The 19,322-nt window shown below is 39.2% G+C and overlaps 1 pseudogene; it reads right to left on the bottom strand.

Moving 5' to 3' along the window:
* Nucleotides 1–15,191: 15,191 nt before the first annotated feature.
* LOC148871620 (granule-bound starch synthase 2, chloroplastic/amyloplastic pseudogene) lies at nucleotides 15,192–16,460 on the bottom strand (annotated as a pseudogene).
* Nucleotides 16,461–19,322: the final 2,862 nt, after the last annotated feature.

Raw genomic sequence — 19,322 nt, 5'->3', positions numbered from 1 at the left:
TTAAATCAACGCAACCAAGTCATACACGACTCATCCATCAATCAGTCCAATTTTTGCTACTACAAACCCAAGTAGTAAACTAGGGAAAACATTTTTATCTTTTCTCTCTTTTTTATCTTTTTTTCTTTTTCTCTCCTTGATGGAAGTGAGTGCATTTTATGCTCCATCTCACTTTTAGGATTACTTGGTCAATAGGTGCATTTTATGCTCCATCCTACTGTTTGAATTGCTGGATAGTAGGTGCATTTTATGCACCTATCCTATTTTTGAATTACTTGGTTGGTAAGTGCATTTTATGCTCCATCCTACCATTGAATTACTTGGTTGGTAGGTGCATTTTATGCTCCATCCTAGCAATTGTAGCAATGGTAAAATATTTACCCTATTTACTTAAACTTGAATTTAGGACTAGCTTAACAAGATATTGCTTCAGATAGGTTGTGTACTTCTTAATTGTATCTCATTACTAGGTCCACAAGAATTTTCCCAAAATATTGTTTCAATTGATTTCAAGAGAGTTGAGTTTTTTTTTTTTTGAACTGAAATAAAATACTACCTATCTAAAATCCTGAATTAAATCCTATACTCCCCCCCCCCCCCCCACACTTAATCTTTGCATTGTTCTCAATATTTCAAAAGCTTACAGAATTCAGTAGTATAAAGATAAGGAAGACTTCCCTAATGCAGTGGAAGGTGGGTGAGGAGGATTTAATCGGTGTTGAGCTCTTTTTTGTTTCTTAAAGTACTAGCATTCTACTTAGGGTTGACTATGGTCTAGGAGGGTAGCTTTCCTGATCCTTGAGATTCCAATCGACTCACAACAGTTGCCAATTGGCTGACTTGATTCTCTAGGTTTTGGATGCTTGTCCTTGTTTCCTGTTGAAATTGTTGAGTGTTAGTTGTGAGTGCTTTAATAATTTCATCTAAGGACATACCTGGTTTGGGAGATGAATATTGTGGAGCCGGTGGTCTAGACTGATATTGTTATTGGAAGTCGAAGGACTTGGTTCCATAGCTAAGGTTAGGATGATCCCTCCATCCTGCATTGTAAGTATTTGAATAGGGATCATATCTCCTTTGTGGGAATCCTCCAACAGCATTGGCTTGTTCATACGGTTCATCTTGAAGTGTAGGGCACATGTTAGTTGGATGACTCGTAGTGGAACAAATGCCACAAGTCTTTACCTGTTGTACGTGGCCTACTACCAATTTTTCCACAAGAGAGGTGAGGGTATCTAGTCGTTGATCGATGGAAGAAGTACTTCATTGACCCTCCTTGGGATGGACTCTTGTCTATTGTCGAACTGTTGTGCATTGGCAGTCATGTTTGATATTAGTTCCCTTGCTTGAGTAGGAGTTTTATTCACCAACACACCTCCACTGGCAACATCGATCATACTCCTATCCATTGGCAATAATCCTTTGTAAAAATATTGGATAAGGAGCTGATCGGGAATCTGGTGTTGAGGACATCTTGCACATAGTTGTTTGAATCTCTCCCAATACTCATAGAGAGTTTCTCCATTGAATTGTCTTATCCCACAAATTTCCTTTCTGATATTAGCAGCTCATGAGGTAGGGAATAACTTCTCCAAAAATTGCTTCTTCATCTCATTCCATGTAGTGATAGAACCGGAGGGTAGGTAGTAAAGCCAATCCTTAGCTTTCTCAGCTAGTGAGAAAAGAAAGGCGCACAACTTGATCTGCTCTTTGGTAACACCTTGAGGTTTCATGCTTAAGCAGACTACATGGAATTCTTTTAAATGTTTGTGAGGATCTTCACCTAAAAGTCCACGGAAAGTAGGAAATAGGTGGATAAGACCAGATTTTATTTCAAAAGGTACCATGAGATTTGCATATTCGATGTAGAGTGGCTGCTGATTCAAATCTGGTGCAGCTAACTCTCTAAGAGTTCTCTCATCGATGTTGACCATGACTTCTTCTTTAGAGTTGTTGGATGACTCAACGAGGACTGTTGCCGACTTTACCCCAAGAGATGGGAATGATGCCGATTGGTTGCGATGTTGCTTGGCTTCCTTTCTTAACCAACGGACTGTGTTTTCAATCTCGGGATCGTATTGGAGTTCACCTACACGAGAAGAACGAGGCATAAACCAAGCAAAAGGAAATAAATCTACTTAGGACACCAATCCCCAGTAATGACGCCAAAATTTGGTGGGTGTCGAATCCAACCAAAAATAAAAGTCTTGCTTGAATTAAATATTTTTGTATATAGTGATGAGCAAGTTCGTCTCCACAGGGATTGGGTGGATTTATTTCCAAGAGAATGAGGTAGGGGGGTTGTTGTAAAGACAAGGAAAATAAAATAAAATAAAATGAAAGAATGCAAGGATTAAATCGATGGGAGGCAACTTCTAGTTGAAGAGATAAGTTCAGCTTTGATTCTTACCATTGATCATTGATGCAAGGGTGAATTCATCTGCTTATGAATAAATTGGTTATAGCCATTAACAAGCTCTAACAGCCAATCTCTACTCGAATTCTTGTCAATCAAAACAATCTCTTTGATTGCTTCTCTTATTAATAGACAATCCTAAACAAGCTCTTAGGATTTATTCTATTAATAGCATTAAGAGGGGAGAGACCCAATTCTGGTCAGCGAACACACAAGCTCGGATCGTTTAAACTAGATCATATATCCTCCTAACATAAATCGAAACTTGTCCATAATCAATTTATGTTATTTGCCACAATGATTAAACCGAACAATCATATACGAAATTGATGGTTTAATCGGCTATAGATTATTTTCATCGACTGAGCAAGGGATCCTCGCTTAATCAATAAAATAATCCTCATAGGAAATCGCAAAAAACATATGAATATAAACAATGAACTGAAATAAAAATCAATTAGATCTCACAATGTTTATAGAATCAAGCTTCCCTAACCTTCAACTAGAAAATAAAAGATTATACACACTCCATGGGGAAATCGTAGCTTCCAGATGAGAGGGGCGTATTCTGCTTCTTTCCTCCTTTGATTGCTGAATTCTTGTTTCCAAGATTGAGTGATGATTTCTTGCTAGTCCACCCCCCTTTATATAGCCTTAGGAGAGGGCTGTCTCCAGCTCCTCTTAGGAGTTCTCTCTCCATTGGGAGTCCAATTCCCTAATGGGATAATGCTTAATTTAGATCTAATGTTATTCTTATCTCTAACTAGAAATTCTTAACTAAGATGTAATCTAACTCTTTCTTTCTTTTTCCTTTTAGAAATATAGCAAGAAGTTGAATCTAATAAAACTCTTTGACGATTCAGCCTCTATCTTAGCTAAATCCTACTAGGATTGATGGAATGGGCCCACTTCTTGCATGCTGAACTCATATTGGGCTTTTTCAACGTGTTGGGCTTCTCCAACGTGTTGGGCTTTGCGACAAGATGCCTTCAGCCCAAATCATGATTTCACTATCATTTTCAGCCCAAATCGTGATATCCTACATAAAATACAATAAAGCCTTTTAATTAATATTTCATACATAATACATAATAAAATCTATAATTAGTTTACTAATTAAGTAAGAAAAAATACAAATAATATGAAAATTCTGCACACTAACATCTTGATAATGAACAAGTTGGTTGAAGACAGGTTGATTAATTTGTCGCCACCACCAGCAAGAGTAGACCCGGAGAAAGATAGACGTGGCAGAAGGTAGTGCAATTATCACCAGTTGCCACAGCATGATCTGATGCACTACTTCTCTCTAAGAAGGCTATTTGTGTAGAAGGTAAAGTTAGATGAATTTGTGAAAAGAGACCCAGCGCGGGTAGAAACTAATCCCCTTCCGACCCATGCTCAAGGCAAAACTGTCAACGTGGTAGGGGCATCAAGCTAATATTAGTCTGACGCGTTAAGGCTTAAACAAAGCCAGGAGCTCTAGCAATTTTTCTGTAAGTAGGGGCAAGCACATCGACGAGGAAGTTGGATATCAGAGCATTGGTAGAAGTCTTCAGGAGGCCAATAGAACCTTATCAGCCCGATCGAACTAGTGTGGAATTTACACTGGAATACATGTTGGTTGTCGACCCCACCACAACCGGCCCTTGTATGTTTCAACACGAATAGAGTGCTTCGAAATGAAAAGGTCAATGATCAATCTTGGGAGTTGAAGGGATGGAAGATTCATCATATGGATGGCTGAACCCTGCCAGAAGGTTGGGCAAAATTTCAAAAATTTCTTTCTTCCATTCGGGAATCTTATTCCATAATTTAGAAAAAAATTGCATTTTCAAGGTTCATACTTGAAACAAACTGGATCAAATCTGAAACCAAGATTAGGGAGAGGAATACGTAATACGGAATCCATACAAAAAGCTCCTTCTAACGTAGGTGTTCATGCCTAAAGAGGGTACCAAATCCTTCATCCACTGTGGATGACATAGCTTAGGGTGAGATAGGATCAGCAAGTGGATTCTTCAGCAAGAATCCCAATTCTTTAGCAAGAATTGTGTAGGGATGTGAGCACAACTTCAAGATTGTTTCTTCCACCAAGAAACAGTATGAAGAACCAATCTTGATCACTCCAAGAGGTGGAGATCAAATAGGGTAGGGCGGCAAGAATAGAGAGAGAGAAATGAATGCAGAAAAATCAATCAAACTGTGTGTATTAATACAATTCACCCTCCTCTTTTATATAGATCTTAAAGAGTTAATCTCCTAATTTGATTAGGAGTTTCTTGATCCAAATCTTTATTTGGATCTGGACTCTTTAAGTGATAAGGCCCTTATGTTATCTGCAGATTAGGATAAGCTTTTCCTAATCCAAATCTTTATTTGCAACTAGACCCTTTAAGTGGATAAGAGTAATCGTCTAATCCTTATTTGCTTATCCATATCCAAATTTGCCCTTTATTTAATTAATCCAATTAACCTAGTTTGAAATGGGTTTTAGGCCCATTAAGCTTTTAGGCTCACTTCCTTTTAATGGTGTCTAGCTTGGCTCTCTTTGTATGGCGTGGGACCCTATCATCAATCTCCACATAAGTCACATAGGTTCAACCTAGCCTTTGTTACAAGGTTTGGCCGAATTCACTGCTAAATACAATGAACCCCTGAGGGCATCAATATAGGCTCTTAATGGGCCCAACGTTTACACTAAATGATCATTGGGTCCAGCCATTTTATGAAGTTCCAAGGACTATGGGCAGATGTGAGATTAGCCCATTAGGTTTATTATCCCTAAATGGTTTTGCATTTAACCTCTCAGCCCATAATGATCAAATACTACCCGACAAGAAATGACCTCTCCCTCGACTGCAAGGTACAATGTTACATTATCTACTCACATGGATCTCGGGAATTAAAACCTTTTTGCAAACATTTTGTGAAACCATAATATATATGTATATCTCTATATAAATATATTTTGCAAAAACAAATCTCAACAATTTGAAATCAACTACTGACAGTTTAGGTTTCCATCAGAGAGAGTGCATTCCCTAATCATTCACTTTGTCCGATAAAGGGGCTGATCTATTATTATGATCACCCACTCAGGTGAATTCTCGGACTACCCCAACATACCCAAGTTTTGACCCCCTCTAAGGATCTCATTGATTTGCATATCAAAGACAGCTGAATCCAACACCTAGTGCAGTACCATAATCGAGTCTAAGGGTTAGGTGTAACATTACAGTTTTGCCCATCTATCTCCAATGTATAATGCAATACTAGAATTTGGTCCGGTTCATGGTTTCAAGCAAACCCACACTACATGTGCATCAGGTCTCACCCTAACAGTTGAGACAAGCCACCCCAACCCACTTGGCAGCACATCAGTGTTGGCTTTGGCAAGATAAATCTCCCTAGATATATCCAACGGCTGTGAAGATTTTAAACTAACACAAGTCTCATAAGTGTCTAATTTAAGGATATTACATAGAAATACACCAATATAACATGAATCAAATATGTACTTTATTCATTTACAATAAATGTCATAATGTACATCAAGCTGATTGGAGCTAAGGGCATATACTATCTAATAGGTTTGGCTATCCATATGATTGACCTCCCTTCCCTTAAGCTACATCATTCCTAATGAGTAGAATGTCATCTACATACAAAACCAAGAACGTAACCTTGTCTCCCACTGCTTTCCTGTAAACACAAGGTTCATCTAAATTTTGGTCAAAGTGAAACTGTTTGACGGTAAAGTCAAATCGGATGTTCTAACTTGTTGAAGCTTGCTTAAGTCCTTAGATGGATCAGTTAAGTTTACACATCATGTGTTCCTGACCTACAACAATGAAACTTTGCGACTGCTGCATGTAGATATCTTGCATAAGATCTCCATTTAGGAACACGATTTTGACATCCATTTGCCAAATCTCATAGTCATAGTGTACTGCTACAACTAGTAGGATCCATATGGATTTAAGCATGGCCATTGGTAAAAAGGTTTCCTTATAATCGATTCCCTCTTTTGAGTGTACCCCTTCGCTACAAGACGAGCTTTATAGGTCTCAACCTTCCCATCAGGGCTCTTTTTCCTCTTGTAGATCTATTGGCAACCAATTGCTTTCACCCTAGGGGTGGGTATACGAGAGTCCAGACCTTATTGGTTTCCATTGAGTCCATCTTGGCTTTCATGGCATCTACCCACTTCAAGGAATCTATGTTCAACACAACTTCCGTATAAGTTAAGGGATCTCCTTCACCGATCGTGGCTTCCATCAAGTAACTTTCTTGATCATAGCCATAACGAACTGGAGGACTAGAAACCCGGGTAAACCTTATAAGTTTGGAATTATCTAAAACCTGTGGAATATCTGTCACTACTCCTGGGCTCTCCTCATCAAGAACAATTTCTTAACAATGATTATCTAGTATGTAATATTCTTCTGAGAAGTAGGCATTTCGATTACAAAACACATTTTATTCTCTTGGGTCATAGAATAGGTATCTTATAGAGCTTTTGGGGTAGCCTACAAATAAGCAATGAATGGTCTTAGATTTCAATTTGTCAGCACTTATTCTTTTAACATGTGTCGGACAACCCCAAATCTTCAAGTGTCTTACACTTGGTTTCTTATCGGTTCATAGATCATAAGGAGTCTTGAGAACGAATTTGATTGGAACCCGATTTAACATGTAAATCACAGTCTCCAATCCGTACCCCCAAAAGGATATAGGTAGTTCTGAGTGAACGAGGAGTGATCGGACCATATCTAATAGAGTTCGGTTTCTCCTCTCTGACACACCATTTAGTTGCAGTGTAGTAGGAGGAGCTAGTTGTGATACAATCCCATTGTCCTTTAAGTAGTCCATGAATTCGTCGGAGAGATATTCACCTCCTCGGTCTGATCGAAGGGCTTTGATTTGTCTCTCCAACTGTTTATCGACCTCTTGTCTGAACTCTTTGAACTTTTCAAAGGATTCAGACTTATGTCTCATTAGGTACATGTAACCATACCGAGAATAATCATCGGTGAAAGTTATGAAATAAACGTGCTGGTTACATGTCCTAACATTCATGAGACCACATACATCAATATATATACTACAAGAAAATTGACCATTGTCAACAGTAAAAAATTGTTTCTAATATAGGAAAAACTATTGCCAAATGTTTTACTTACAACTAAAAGCGCTATTGCTAGCGGAGCCGTTGTTAAAATTGTTTTGCAACAATCAATTGTTGCGAAATGTAATTTTTCACAGCAACCAGTCCAATTGCTGACAAAAATAATGTTTTGCAACAACCATTTACAACTGTCGCCAAACAAATTGTTTTAGCAACAATGTATAAAATTCCGTTACCTATATAATTTTTTAACAACTGATTATTTGTTGCCTAATGATACAATCCCTAACAATCATGTTAGCTGTTGCTAATTGTAAATTTGCAACAGTTGAAAAGTTGTATCTAACAAAGGCCTGTATAAAATGTTATTGAATGGGCAACAATGCCCAAAGTTGCTTATAGAACGGTCAAGTTAATTGTTGCCAATTATAAATTAGCAACAACTGAACAATTGTTTCTTATAAATATTTATGACAACAATTTTTATGAACTATTGTTGAATTACTAACAATCAAACACTTATTACCTTAAGATTCCATACACAACAATGAAGTCAAATGTGGCTAATTGTAAAGTAGACACAACTTAATAAATGTTTCTCATAAATATTTTAAGCAATAAACCATGTGAACTGTTGTTGAATTACATCCCAACTGTATTTTATACACAAATGTGTTAAATATATAATACAATTTTTGAACTTCTATCATAAATAATATAATTAATACATAGAAATTTGGTCCAATGTATCCATCCACATCTAAAGCTATGTCTTGGGTTAAGTAACCATTGTAATGAATTGGTTGAAAATGATGAATAACTTGAGAGGTTGATTCCACATCTTGAAGAGCTCTAACTTTACTTTATATGTAACTGCTTGTGATAGAATACTTGGAGCATGTCTCATTCCTTCAAAAAATAAAATATAATAAGTCAAAAAACAAAAGAAAATGAATCAAGCATCAAGTGACCCTTCTTGCAATTTGAATACAAATTAAAGTTACATGTATACAAAATTTACCTAAATAAAAAAATCAAGCCTCATCATTGTTTTATATTGTAAGGGTATTTCCATCAAAGATGCTAGAGCAAACTCTACATCATTTTTGTAAACTAGTATATTCTTCGACACGATTTCTGTAAAATTTACAAATTGAATAGGAAAAAACAATCATCCCTAATCAAATCACTCAAAAAACTATTAACTGGAGTATGACAAATTAACAAGGGATAAAAGCTTAAATTCCATAAACCATATGTACCACATACCTGGAAATTATCAAAGGCTCGAGCGAAGATGTTGTCATTAAATTCCCTCATCATGTCCCAAGGGCCATCTCCAACTCCAACTAGGATAATGGACAAGGGGTATTTGCTGCAAGGAAAAAAAAAAAAGAAAAGAAAAGGGAATGTAAGTTTCTAAAGAGAATGACTAAAGGAAACATGCTATCACCTTGCTTCTAAAATTACTTCTAGGGTCTTCTGCTCTTGTGGGCTTAGCAGTTCTTCTTTTGTATCAACACATCTTGTGACCTATGAACAAAGGACATTGAGGACTTAGCTGCCTTTGTCCTTTATCAGGCTGAAATATTTGAGACATTACTTCAGCTTTTATGATTAAAACCTTGTTCTCATTGTTATTAAAATGAAAAAAATAGTTTTTTTTTTTCTATAAAAGAGGCATAAATAATAGCTGAAGAGTTTCCTCTTCTGATATGTTTGGTGCTGACTCCAAACTTGTGAAGGTGTTGATTCTTTCATCTCTAGTGACTCCAAACTTATTGCTTTATATATGTTTGGTGCTGACTCCTTTAGTTTCACTCTTCAGGATTTTGAGCAATGAGAAATGGTAATTCATCTTCACTCTTCAGCTTGTAGTCTCAACCATTGATTCACTCTCTAGATCAATAATAGACTCATATGACAATTTTAAATAGAAGACTACAAAAAGCTAGAGTTATCCAAAACTACAAGACAACAAAAATTCTGCCATGCAAATCAATGCTTTAAGAATCATATTGGATGGCTTGGTTGAACTAGGAAAACTAGGAACCAAACACCTCTTTGGTTCAACAGTTCTGATTAGTTTTGGTGGTTATGCATTTAAACTACACGGATAAGGCTTGAAAACCATGAACAGGACAGCTTTTTGGTTTGATGCCTTGTTCAATTCTCAAATCTTTGTTGCAAATATGCTCCTCCAGGTTACTTCTTCCATGTCTGTATCTATCATTTTGTGGACAGTTCAACTAATGATTTCTCTCATCATCAGTTTGCATTTTTCCACTGATCAGTTATCCATAAAATCTATGGCCACATCCTAATAGACATTTTTTTATTCTATAGAACATATACACCACCTTGGTATACTGCCATTGAAAGGGTTGCCCACATTGTCATTGCAGCCTAAAAAAATCCATTTATCTGATAGTTGGGGACAACCTTATTGGCATTGTCTAGAGTTTGTGGAAAACTAAAGAAATGGCTCCTTGATTGGTGAAGACCAGATCAAGACCAGTGAGATGATGAAAAAATAGCAATGAAGTGATGATGTATCAAGCAAAATAAAAAAAGTAGCATATGAAGATCTTAAGATAATCTTGGAAAAGAAACTGTATAAATTCCAGCAATGAAAAATGAACTTGGAAATTTCTTATGTAAGTTCCTGAAGAGTTCTCATCTCTTTCAAACAGTTCTCCACTGCATCACATTCCTTTAGAAATATCTCGATTATGTCTGAGATACAATACAGAGAGAATAAGATATTTCATAAAGTACTAAGCTCAGCACAGAATGTCAAAATCAAATGGTCTAGGGACAAGTTTGTTCATGTTCTTTCTTCCTCTTTTATTCAGAAACCTCTTCATTAGATGACAAAGATAATAGGACATGTCATTAACGAAATTATTGCTCCATTATCTAGATGAAAAGGTAAATACAATCCGCAGCAATGAGTTTTAATCGCTGTGCGCATTGCTGTATAGAGTAAATACCAATTAGTGAAGATGGCTGTACCTCCCATCTGTATGGCTCTAGACTTGTGCAAAAGTTAAAGGGATGATTTAAGTCCTTTGCACACAAGTCAGAGCTAATAAAATATGGGATGCACAGTTGTCCATTGCTGGTTGTATGCATTAGCAATATGTTAAGTATTCTTTGCATGGCAGATCTGAACTTGGGAAGTTTTCTCCTCAAAGTTTTAATTTGAGTAATTTAGCTATTAGATTGCTTTTCCCTGCAAGCACTTTATTTGGTCTTTGTAGCTTTGAAATATTGTCCATGGAAAAGGAGCAAAGAAAAGGGAAAGGGGAAGGTTGGCTTGTTTGTGAACACATCTTGTACATTTTTCACAAAAATTAATTTGTTTAATGTTTACACATACACTACAAGATCCATCCAACAATTCCAAATTCGGATATGATTGGTTGATAGGAAAATGTGACATGATTGTATTGAGATGCTTTAGGAAGATGGAAATATTCTTTGCACACCCAAGAAATTTGCAAGAAGAGAAGGTTTGTTGTTAGTTCACATGGAATTTGTAATGTTTCTTGGATTTGTTGTTAGTTCGCAGGGTATTAGTATTGATGAAGAGAAGGTAAAGGCAATAAGGGACTGTCCTATACCTAAGAATGCGAACGAGGTAAGAAGTTTTCATGGTTTAGCAAGTTTTTATCGAAGGTTTGTTAATGATTTTAGTTCTATTGCTGCATCTTTGAATGAACTTGTCAAAAAGAATGTTGTTTTTAATTGGGATGAAGTGCATGATCGAGCGTTTGAAACTTTGAAAGATAAGCTAACTAATGCACCTTTGTTGTGTTCGCCTAACTTTCATAAAGCTTTTGGCGTAGAATGTGATGCATTTGGAATTGGAATAGGGGCTGTTTTGATGCAAGATTCCAAACCAATTGCTTATTTTAGTGAAAAGCTAAGTGGGGCAGCCTTGAATTATCCTATTTATGACAAGGAACTTTATGCATTAGTGAGGACTCTTCAAACATGGCAACATTACTTGTGGCTAAGGGAATTCATCATTCATTTTGATCATGAGAGCTTAAAGTTCTTGAAATCCCAAGGTAAGCTTAATAAAATGCATGGTAAGTGGCTGGAGTTCATAGAAACATTTCCTTATGTGCTCAGGTACAAACATGGAAATGAAAATGTTGTTGTTGATGCATTTTCTAGGAGGTACGCATTACTTACATCTTTGCAAACTAAGTTACTTGGTTTTGAATTGATTAAGGACTTGTACGCTAATGATTCTGATTTCGGTCAAGTATGGAATGCATGTTATAAGTGTGCGCTTAATGATTTCTATAGGCATGGAGGATTTCTGTTTAAGAAAGATAAATTGTGTGTCTATTTGTTCTATTCGTGAGTTAATTGTTAGAGAAACTCATGGAGGCGGCTTGATGGGGCACTTTGGTGTACAAAAGACTCTAGATATATTGCGTGAGCATTTTTATTGGCCTACTATGAAGCATGATGTACAATCTATTTGTGATAAGTGCATTATGTGTAGGCAAGCAAAATCTAATGTTAAACCACATGGCTTGTATACCCCGTTACCAGTGCCTAACCAACCCTGGATTGATATTTTATGGATTTTGTTTTAGGGTTATCAATGTCTCAAAGTGGTATGGACAATATTTTCATTGTTGTTGATCGATTTAGTAAAATGGCTCATTTCATTACTTGTTCTAAAATCAATGATGCAACACATATTGTTGACTTGTTCTTTAAAGAAGTTGTTCGTTTGCATGGTTTGCCTAAGACAATTGTTAGTGATAGAGATGTTAAGTTCTTAAGTCATTTTTGGCACACTTTATGGAATAAATTAGGAACTAAACTCTTGTTTTCTACTGTTGCACATCCTCAAACGGATGGTCAAACTGAAATAGTTAATAGGACACTTACTACTTTGTTGCATGCTATCATTCAAAAGAACTTAAGGTAGTGGGAGAAGTGTTTGCCACATATTGAGTTTGCTTATTACTGGTCTATTCATTCTACTATTTGTTTTTCACTTTTTGAAGTTGTTTGTGGCTATAATCCTTTAACTCCTATGGATATTTTACCTTTGCCTACCAATGAACATGCTAATCTTGATGGTGAGAAAAAGGCAATTTTTGTAAAGAATTTACATGCCAAGGTTCGGGCTAACATTGAAAGGAAGAATGAGCAATATGCTAAGCAAGCTAATTAGGGGCGTTTGAAGGTTGTTTTCGAACCTGGAGATTGGGTTTGGGTACACATGCGTAAGGAGAGGTTTCCTACACAAAGAAAATCAAAATTGCAGCCTAGGGGAGATGGACCTTTTCAATTCTTGGAAAGAATCAATGATAAAGCCTACCAGCTAGATTTGCCAAGCAACTATGGTAATGTTAGTGCGACTTTTAATGTTGCTGATTTATCTTTGTTTGATGTTGGTGATTCGATGACGAATCCTTTCGAGGAAGGAGGGAATAATGGAGATTGAGGTGTTGGCCAAATGGCTCAAGCTAATAGTCTCAAATATTCTCAAGATCCTTTGTAAGGAATCAGTGGTCCAATGACTAGGGCAAGGACAAAGAGGATGAAAGAGGCTCTACAAGGCTTCATCAGGGAAGTGCATGACAAAGAGGCTGTTCTAGAAGATTCTAAGGCTGTTCTACCAATTTCCAAAGCTTCATTAGAGATAATCACCTATCTTTATGTGCAAGACGATGCGCAAGGTTTAGAACACTTGAAGAACAAAGCTCGATGGGCTTGGCGCATGGACATGATAAGAAAAGGCCCAATTCGCATGCTAAGATGTATTGATGGGCTTGTTTTTATCTTGTTTTGTTTACTTTGACTTTTCTATGCTTAGTTGTCATTAGTTGTAGTCTTTTAGAAGGATTCCTATTTCAAAATAGATTTGTTTTCCTAAATCAAAGGGATCCTCATCAGTTAGGTGTTTCCTGATAAGATAATCATTAGTTAGGAGTTTCCTTGTAATATTAGGAGTTTCCTTATAAGATAATGATGTTTACATGCCTATATAAAGGCCACAACTATGTAAAACGAAAATCATCAATAATACAGTGGTATTTTTAGCAAGCTTAGCTTTGCCCTCTTGTATTGTTGGTAGAATACAATATCTTGACTTATCAAGGGAGTGATCAACCTTTGTGGCATCTCCAAGATTGGATTCTTTAAGGACTTAGTTTCCTCAAGGTTTTAATCTGATCAACTACAACTTGTTTTCTAGCTTTTGGGTGCGCATAACAACTTGATTCAAGAGTTTATAGAGCAGGTCGTCTAGTGGGTTCTTATCACTTGATGCAACCATATACAAGGATTAGTTTTTCTTATACTTGAACGATAATGAACTCGAATAATCTTGTGTTTTAGAAAATTCTTATTACCTAGGCGACTAGGCACCCCACTGTCCTAGAATTGCCTACGCCTTGACAACTATGGCTCAACCTATATTTTAAGGTATTCACCATGCTTCCATGGATATTGAATTCCAACAATATCTCAAATCTCTATATTATGGACTTATCATTTTCAGATGAAGGTAATTGATGGAGAATAGCATGCATAGATCAACCTCCAATTTTGCATTGATCAGCATATCCTTGTTTGTTTTTAATGCTGATTAATGACCATCTGAATTCTTTGAAGTTAACAAAAATTGAATCTGATGAAGGGTGATTTGGCATGACCTAGCAAGAAGGGGACACGTAGGCACGAGTTAGCTACTCACTAGCACTCAAGCTCTCACGCATTCAGCTCGCATTCAAGCATATGTATTAAGCATCGGAGTGACCTCACCGGGTTAGCTACCCCAGTTTCTCTGATCCACTATTTTGCAGATTGATCCAACTCGCCGCCCAATTGGAATTCGGATTGCCATCCAGCTAGGAGTAGCCAGATCATGCTGTTATGGGCCCGCGCGTAGGATCTCGTCACGGGTCGGTCCATGGGGAGAAAGCCCTACTTTCCCTTGCGCCTTCCCTTGTGTGCAGACCCTATTGTGGAAAACCGAATGGGTGATTTGTCCAAGAGACCACCCGAACTCTCTGAATGGGTGATTTGTCCAAGAGACCACCTGAACTCTCTTGACTTTTCTCTTGGCTGGAAAACTGAATGTCTTTACTTCAACTCGTAGCTCCTTAGATAGGAGATTACTGAAGGAAATTCCTTATTGGATTCGGCTAGGATAGGGTAATCCAACTCATACTCAAACTCTTAATTACCTAGTCCTAATGGTAACACAACTCTTATTAAAGAAGATAAGATAAGATAAGATAAGGATAAGGGATAAGGGATAAGGAATGGTGTAGTTGGCAGCGAGTTGGCAGGTAGAGATGATGTGGTAAGATAAGTATGGACCTACCTTGATGAGCTATCATGTGGGCCCCACCTACTATTGTTGTTGGGCGGTGCACGTGTCTCGCAGTGCTGCTGCAGGGCGGTGCGTGCTGCTGCCATGCGGTGCATGCTGCGCACTGTCGGGCGGTGCATGTTGCGTGCTGCGTGCTGCCAAGCGGTGCATGCTGCACGCTATCAAGCGGTGTGTGCTGCTGTGCGCACTGCCAGGCGGTGCATGCTGCGTGCTGCCAGGCGGTGCATGCTACGCGCTGTTGGGCGGTGCATGCTGCTGTGCGGTGCGTACTACTGTGCGGCGCTGCCAGGCGGTGCCTGCTGCTGTGCGGCCTGCTGTGCATGCTGCTGCCTATGACTGCACCGCAGTGCGCTGCCGGTCAGTGTGTCCATAACATAACACCCCTCCTGGACAACGAGCTTGTCCTTAAGCTCGAATTCCGGATATGTGGCTTGGAACTCTTCCAATGGATCAAATGGCTGCACACTATCTCTCTATCCACCAACAACATGAATAACAGGAACTGCCCCGTAGCTCAGTGCATAAAGCTGGTTCAGTCCACATGGCTCAAATCTAGAAGGCATGAGTAGGATGTCTGCACCAGCAGTTATTCGATGGGCCATTTTCACAGAGAAACCAACCCAACCCCTGACTTTGTCATGGTGTTGACTCTCAAAATGTTTGAGAAGCTGTTCCCGGTCAGGTATCCTAGTGCCCAACATGACTAGTTGCACGTCCTGGTCCACCATCCAAGGAATGGACTTAGCAATGAGATCAACACATTTATGATGGTCAAGCCTGCCAATGAACCCAATCAGAGGAACATTCTCCCGAAGAGGAAGACCAAGCTCCCTTTGTAGAGCTGCTTTGCATTGAGGCTTGCCAGTATGAAGAGTCTCCGTAGAGTAATTGGTGTAGCCATCCTATGCCAGGTAAACATCTAACTGTGGGCTCCCTTTGTTTGCATCAATCCCATTCACGATGCCCTTCAGCTTCCAATCAAACTCATTTATTATTTGGTTCAGACCCCAACCACCCTCTTTTGTTTTCAGCTCCCAGGCGTAACTATGGTTTACAGTGACTACACGATCTGTTGTTCTCAGGCCAACTGCAAGGACATTGAAGTGTTCCCGACCTCCTGGGTCATGTAGTTTGAAGTAGTTTTGTGGAAGATCCACATAACGAAAATCGCATACTGGACCACGATCCCGATGTGCTATGTTGTGGATCACAGGAATGCACCGGGTATACTTACAGAAGAGAACCTCAAGAGCAGCCTTACAGAAGAGAACCATGTGTTTTAAAATATCCCCTTGGCCTCCCCCATATATATTTTTCTCAATATTGGGGAACATAGGGCAGTCCATGTACACAAAATCCATGCCATCAATATAAGCTTGAAAGAAAGTTACCTCCATATCCGGCCCATCCACCTTATATCTCTTGCGCACTCCTGTCTCTTGGGCTTCTGCATAGTTACCATCCCCAGCCAAAGGAGGAGACTTTATAGTTTCATCCTCTGTGCGCTGATTACGAAACAATTGTTCGCAGTGGTACATCGCTCCCAGTGAGTCGCCATTGCTGCTGTATGAGGAAAACTCCCAACGGCTATACTTGGGAATAACTACGGGTGTCAGGGCAGCGATCTGCTGTTCGCTGGATGCCTTTGCCTAGTCCGGACGGCGACTGTTTGTGTTGGTGATTTCCTTTGAACCCTTTCTTTGTTGGAGAGGAATGTTTCCAGTAGGCGTCGCAGCTCCCGGACATCTTCCTTGACTTTACGAACCACCACGTTGGTTTCTGCTAGCCTTGTTCCAGTTTGTGGACCCTGGAAGATAGCTGCTCCATTTCGCCCATGACGTTTGGCTCTGATACCAGAATGTTATGGGCCCGCGCGTAGGATCTCGTCATGGGTCGGTCCACGGGGAGAAAGCCTTGCTTTCCCTTGCACCTTCCCTTGCGTGCAGATCCTATTGTGGAAAACCGAATGGGTGATTTGTCCAAGAGACCACCTGAACTCTCCGAATGGGTGATTTGTCCAAGAGACCACCCGAACTCTCCTCACTCTTCTCTTGACTGGAAAACTGAATGCCTTTACTTCAACTCGTAGCTCCTTAAATAGGAGATTACAGAAGGAAATTCCTTGTTGGATTCGGCTAGGCTAGGGTAATCCAACTCAAACTCAAACTCCTAATTACCTAGTCCTAATGGTAACACAACTCTTATTTAAGAAGATAAGATAAGATAAGGATAAGGGATAAGGGATAAGGAATGGTGTAGCTGGCGGCGAGTTGGCGGGCAGAGCTAATGTGGTAAGATAAGTATGGACCCACCTTGATGAGCTGTCATGTGGGCCCCGCCCTACTATTGTTACCAGACGGTGCGCACATCTCGCAATGCTACTACTATGTGGTGCGTGCTGCTGCCATGCGGTGCGTGCTACTACCATGAGGTGCGTGCTGCTGCCGTGTAGTGCGTGCTGCTGCCTGGTGCTACTTGTTAGACAGTCTTGTATGCCCTTAGCTTCAATCAATTTTGATGTACTTTCGTTATTTGGTGGAAATAAATTAAAGTGCATGTTTGATTCATGTTGTTTGGTATAATTCTATGTAAGACCCTAAAACTGGACACTTATAGAAATTTGTGTTAGTTTTAAATATTCACAGCCATTGGATAAGTCTAGGGAGATTTATCTTGCCAAGGCTAATACTGATGTGCCACCAAGTGTTGGGATGGCTTGTTTCGGCCATTAGGGTAAGACCCAAGGCACATGCAGTATGGGATTGTTTGAACCCTTGAACCGGACCAGATTTCCAGTGTTGCCCTAGACCTTGGAGACAGATGGGCAAAACTGGAAAGTTACACCTGACCCCTAGACTTGATTATGACACATCACTAGGTGTTGGATCAGACTGTCTTTGATGTGTCAATCAGTGAGATCCTTAGTGGGGGTCAAAACCTGGACATGTTGGGGCAGTCTGAGAATTCATCTGAGTGAGTGGTCATAGTGACAGGATCAGCCCCTTTGTCGAACAATGGTAATGATCGGGAATGCACTCTCTCTGATGGAAACCAAACTGTCGGCAGTTGATTTCAATCGTTGGAATTTTGTTTTGCAAAATTAATATATATATGTATATGTATGGTTTCAAAAGATTTGCAAAAGGTTTTAATTCCCGGGATCCATTTAGGATAATACCTGATGGGCTAATCTTGCACCTGCCCACAGTCCCTGGGTTTTTATAAGATGGCTTGGCCCAAGGACCACTTAATGTAAGTGTTGGAACCATAGGGTCCATGTGATGGACTCAAGGGGGTCACTGAGTCTTTTAGTGAATTCAGCTTGGCCTTGTAATAAAGGCTGGGCCGAACCCATGTGGCTGGTGTGTAGATCAATGCTTGGGTCCCACGCCAAACAAAGAAGCCCAACTGGGCAGCAGGTTGGAAACTGGTTAAATACTGAACACTTAATGGGCCAAAAGCCCATTTCGAACTGGGCTGATATGATCACCAGTTCATGGGGCGAATCTGAGATTAGTGTTAGTAAAAGGATTGGGTTTTTGACCTTATCCACTCTAAGAGACCAAATTCAAATTAGATTTGAATCTGGTAACCTCCTGATAAGATCAGGAGTTAACTAACTTAATCTACAGATAGGATTAAGATTAACCTCTATCCAAATACTGATTTGGATTGGGATAACTCCCAAAATATTGCGAGGTTTCTTAATCAAGAAGAAAGAGGAGAAAACCCTAGCAGAAATATCAGATTTCGAACTAGGGGGTTTGAGCAAGCAAGAAACACATCTTGCAATCTGAGATTTGATCTCTCACAGACTCCAGAGAGAAGAGACAGTTCTGCCCTCTTCGTCCCTAGACTTCTCCTCCTTCAGCGTCCGCCACTCCCTGTTGGAAGATTGGATCTTTGCAGCAACAGGAAGTCAAGAAAGCAGTTCTTGACAATAGTCTTGCAAGAAAGACAAAAGGATTCGGTGTTCAAGGTTTCCAGAGGGTTCTTGTGAAGAATCCAGTGTGTAGGACGCACCCTGTTGGTTCCGTTCCATCCACAGTTGTGTCATCTTCAGCAGGAGCGGATCTTGGTTTGTTCTTTGGGCGTGAACACAAACTTTGGAGATATTATTTCTTCGGATTAGGTATAATCCTTCCTGTTTCCTTTTGGTACAGATCTGGTTTATTTATGGTTCAAGTAGGATCATTGAATAAAATATTCTAAATTTAGGGAATATGATTCCCAGTTGGAAGAAGGTAGGAAATTTTTTTGAAATTCGCCCTCCATTCTGCACCCTTCTTGGCGTCCATTAGATGGATCCTACCATTCTTTCAGTGCTATCAGAGCCACAGGTTCAAATAATGAACCAAAAGAAAATCAGATCTGACTCTGCGCAGATGAACAAAAAATGT

The sequence above is a fragment of the Nelumbo lutea genome, chromosome 2 (genome assembly GCF_056320005.1).
Source record: "Nelumbo lutea isolate HS-2025 chromosome 2, American lotus-T2T, whole genome shotgun sequence".
In the NCBI taxonomy this organism is placed as follows: Eukaryota; Viridiplantae; Streptophyta; class Magnoliopsida; order Proteales; family Nelumbonaceae; genus Nelumbo; species Nelumbo lutea.
The sequence above is the reverse complement of the archived record's forward strand: the minus strand, read 5'-3'. Positions and strand labels throughout refer to the sequence as shown.